The 4,887-nt window shown below is 42.3% G+C and overlaps 1 long non-coding RNA gene across 1 annotated transcript; it reads right to left on the reverse strand.

Moving 5' to 3' along the window:
• Positions 1–2,979: 2,979 nt before the first annotated feature.
• On the reverse strand, positions 2,980–4,230 carry LOC116164673. The gene is made up of 3 exons (XR_004143968.1): positions 3,868–4,230; positions 3,663–3,810; positions 2,980–3,618 (listed from the first exon to the last, which is right to left on the reverse strand). It is a non-coding gene; the product is annotated as an uncharacterized LOC116164673 (long non-coding RNA).
• Positions 4,231–4,887: the final 657 nt, after the last annotated feature.

The raw sequence follows: 4,887 nt of genomic DNA on the forward strand, positions 1-4,887 counted from the left end.
TCACAACATATTATACCAAAATTTGTACCAACAATTCAACAAAACTCTGACTAGATCGCCGAATTAAGTATCTTCCCCCCCTTCCCCCTCGGAATAAACAAGCTTACAAAAGAGGAACCAAAAGTATCCTACTTAATGTCTATGACTTCGCCAATATGTCGCATCAAGAGCCGTCTGTGTGACCTAGCTACAGTCGTGGTATAATGATCTAGAATGTTCGAAACAAACGGCAAAGGTTAGGCGTCTCGCCTAGTACCTTTCTTGAGCGGACGAAAGTCGACACAGAATCTCCATGACTCATCTTTTTTTTACCATCACAATCGGGCTACTCCAAGGACTCGTAAAGGGTTCGATTATTCATTTGAATCGAGTAACACTAAAATTATCATTTCCGAAAATATTGACCATGATATGCGACCTCTCATCACCCTGAAAACATTTCATCCAATTGGTCCCATTAAATCTCAGAGATGATAGTTGACCTACGTCTATCACCCCCAACACTTGTTTTTTGAGCTAGATCGGCAACGAGAACACTTACGAAGTGTAACATGAAGATTACCACACTTAAAACAGTGCTTCTTAAACAGTCTATCTAGCAAGGTGATCATTCTTTAGACAATTCCAGACATTTACTTCATTACCCAGTTCTCGAATTCGACGCGCTCGCACCAGAAATATCACAAGAAAGTTCATGCTCGACAGCGGACCAATACCTGCGACGAGATGGTGCTTGTTAATTTATCGGACCGATATTTCTATTTCCAAGTTCAAACACTCTTCCTCCAATACGGTTAGTGATTTGATCACATGGCTAGGTTCCTCACCAAGATATTCAGTTGAATGTCAGGTAAGTCACCATACCGAGAGAATAAAGTATTCATATAAGAACAATATTCTATAAATGGTGCGTTAGAACCTTGAACCCTAGACAGAATGTCTCGAAAAAGTCTCGGCCTATAGTCGGTAGGCAAATAATGATGAACCTCTACCCAATTATGGCACCTTGTTGCGATTGACCTAGCTTTACCCCCAAATAAATATACGCAGAAGCAAAAAGCTCGTTCAACAAGCTTACAAGTTTCTATTTCACTGAATTGACGCACCATTTATGAAAAAAACAAAAATAAATACTACGCCAATGATCATACTTCGTAGGTTATGACAGCGAGACAACCAGAGACAGCGACTGACGCCAACGTGTTCAGACGTTGCTTGCAACACTGGCGTGGGTACTGGCAAGAAAAATAGACGCACTTTCTATTCGCTCTCTTTCATGCCTTAATCTAAGCCAAAGCGACACACCACGTACTGGCATTTAGGGAATGCAGCCTGATAGACAATGCAGCTGTATTAGGTTTCTAAGCATTATCTACACTCTTGCACCACCTCTACATCTAAACCCGGCGACGTGAAATTGACCTCAACCACATCCGGCTCTCCACTCTTTTGAGCCAAATTTGATTGGATTTGTATGCCATTTTATATTTCCCGGTAAACGGTGAAGCCGAGAAGACTCTTTTCGTTGATTGAGCCCTTAATTTTCGGTCTACTACGTAGTACTACTATCTTGAATTTCACTTAACTACTACGAGCATAAATCACAGTACTTGGCACTAATTGGCCACGGATACGCGGACTGGTATAAGGGATTGATATGGCCTGTGGTTTGCAGGACCAACGTTGCAGACTCAGGCGCCACTGCCAGAATAATAACCTTATCTTTATTATAAATAGGCGTGGTTCCGCCTAGGTCGGCTTCCTACAGAAAATTTAAGGCACTATTGGGCCTTACTGTCACCAGCAATAAACGTTTTAAAACCCACCTAAACTAATATTCAACGCATATTCATGAAGTGATAAAATTAAAATATGAGTCAATTATAAGAGGCGCATGAGAAGGAATTAATTAGCCCGTTCAGCTAAGTTAATACAATTTGCTAGCAGCTTGAGTAATTAGAAAACCTAATTCAATTTCCAATTACAAATATTGCATTTATTCATATCAGTATTACCTTGAAGTACGGTGGGAATTGAAGTTAATTAACAGACCCAACAATATTACACCACTATAAATTTACAATTGAATGTTCTTAACATTTTTAATGTCTATACTCGATGAATTTCATTGAATCACTCTAAATTGCATATTTCTACTCAGTAAGTTACTCTACAATGAGATCTTAATGACTGACCTCTCGAGCGCTTCCTTTACAAGTTAAATATCCTTTCGGTCTTTATTTATTGCTTCCTGGAAACTATATGAAACGCAAACGAGCGCAAGCATTTCTGTATATACGTGTATACTGTATACACGTGTTTTGTTTATGTGACAAAATATGAAAATGTATATCATCGTCACATGAATATCGCCCGTTTATGAGGTGACCCATATTAATATTTAGGAAGGATCTTGCAACGTTCTTTTAGAAAAATTAATTTGGATAAATTGCTACATTAAAATTTACATTGCGTTCTTATACCGATTTTGATTTATTAAGGACGGATCACTTCGGTACTTACACCGTTCACCGTGCTTTCCGTAGAGAACTCTTGGCGACTCCGGTAATAATCCAAGTGCGCGATTGCCTGTGATGTGACATGCGCATAGATTTGATTTTAGCCAAAGGACTCCATAAAACGTATTCACAACCTCTAAAATCACTAAACTTTCTTTAATCTAATTTACTTCCCACAAACTGACTTGCAACAAACACTACTGTAATTACTTCAATAAAACGTCTCACATTTACTTTATTATTTTATTTTTCCTTTATTTTTGAGTGGGTGGGGTTTCAGTCAAGGCTGCTCTACCAACCCAACCCACTATACATTTACAAATATCCATGCCTGGCTTCGAACCAGGGACCCTTAGCACCACAGTTCAGCTTTAACTGAACTGCGCCACACGGGTCGACAATTAATTCACGTAAACGGAAAAAACCACGACATCGGGAAACGAAATAAAAGTCGAACGGCAAAAAGTTCACGGCGGACGCAGGCTAGCGGCAAAAGGTAACCGGCCACGTTGCAACACTTCCTTTTCTACATAAACCACTTTACTTAATTTACCTGTGCACAAATTTATTATAAAATATGACGAACTGCGTCTTCAACAAAGCAAATAGGGCTGACTGTTCCGAGGCTCCACCTCTACAGATAAGTGTAAAGGCTCTAGTTCAATAAGTGCCCTCATGGCCAAAGTTGGCATGGTTTTCACGGTTCCAGTGACTCCCAGGCAGGCCAATCTATGTAATTTACTTAGCTGCTTCCTGTAGGTTGGACGAGGATTGAAGCAAAAACCCTTATACATGCCTATAGACACGTAGTGGCCTTTTGAGTTATTCATTCAATGTGCCCTTTCTAGGTCAGACCCAGTTAGCGTCCTCAAAAAGTGTACTTGTTATATGCACCAAATTTCTTTACAGTGCGGAGGAGCCCATCAAACACCATGTGGAGACAACACTCTACCATGCGGACATCCTTTGGTGACCAACATCAATCAACAGCTTCACTAAATGTAATCGAATGCGGTGTTGTTAAACGCTCCCAGACCCCTCTCCCCTCGTCAACCCGCACACGAGGCTGTAAAGAGCCGCCTCCGTAGACATACCAGCTCTGTAAGAATGCTTGAATGAGTGTAGCGGTATAAAGACAATTACCTCACTCCTTATGTATGCATCCAGTAGCTTCTCTACTATTTTTAGAAGAAAAGATGATAAGGTAATGGGCTGGGTCATGTTTGCCACGACCCGGTTTGTGTAGATATGCAACTGTTACCTTTCTCCAGCTTTTGGGAATATGTATACCCTAAAACAAGGGAGGTTTTAAGGTAGTGTAACAAATGCAGCAACTGCGGTTCCATACCAATTGACACAAAGGACGAGAATATCCCATTCAGTTCTGCACTCTTAAAGGGGCTGAACGTATTGACCGCCCATCTCAGCGGTCCCTCGGTATCCACCCAGGCGGTCGGCCTTCCACTGACCCATGTAGTGGATCCGAAGTTACGTCGTCCACAGAACCTGAAAAGTGTGTTTCCAGGAGAGGTGGGTTCACCCGCGTTTGACGTATGACTGCCCCAGTGTCACCACTTTGGCACTGGGCCTTTCAAAAGAATCTTAAGAAGTTCTTGAACTTCCGGAAGACCCACTAGGTTACCACAGAAGAATCCTTCATGATCCTCCCGTTTAGAACTTGGAGTATGGTTCTTATACCTGCGCTGATCGATTTTGAGATCTCCCAGTTCCCAGGCAGTTTAGTTCGCATGACCCTATAAAGGAGTCTGCGAACATCCGTACGAACCTTTTCGAAGTTCGAGTTCCAGCAAGGGGTTCCCTTTCTTCCTCGAAAGGTCTGCAGTTTACGGCTGTCCTGCTTTCCGACAGACCTAAAGGTGGATCATCCAATCGCTCTGACAGTTTCCCCACATAGCAGTCCCAGTCAGTTGATCAGGGATTCCGAAACCTGCAGAGCCCGCAGTGAGTTGTTTAGTGGGAACAGAATGCGCCTGTGGTACGATAGCGACTGTTCATCAGACACCCTCTACTTTGTGAGCATGTGAGTTATTGAAAAGGAGCACTACGTCAGATCGATTATCTCCTGCCTCTGCGTTGTGATGAAGGTGGGGGCTGCTCCGAGATTTAAAACATCCCAATCAATTGTTTGCAAGGACTCCAGAAAGTGGTCGCCCCTCGAGTTCGTGTCCGTGCTGACCCTCGCAAACACAAGGCATCATAACCAACCACAAGAGAGTATCCACCATTTTGGGCAGTCAGCTCCCTCGTAGGTGGATTTTGCCTCTGGAGGCGCTTCAAGATGGTGGTCGGGAAATTACTGTCACTTTAACATAAAATTTGTATTATACGGCACAAGAAAGCACAAAAT

This window comes from Photinus pyralis, unplaced genomic scaffold (genome assembly GCF_008802855.1).
Source record: "Photinus pyralis isolate 1611_PpyrPB1 unplaced genomic scaffold, Ppyr1.3 Ppyr1.4_LG2, whole genome shotgun sequence".
NCBI lineage: Eukaryota > Metazoa > Arthropoda > Insecta > Coleoptera > Lampyridae > Photinus > Photinus pyralis.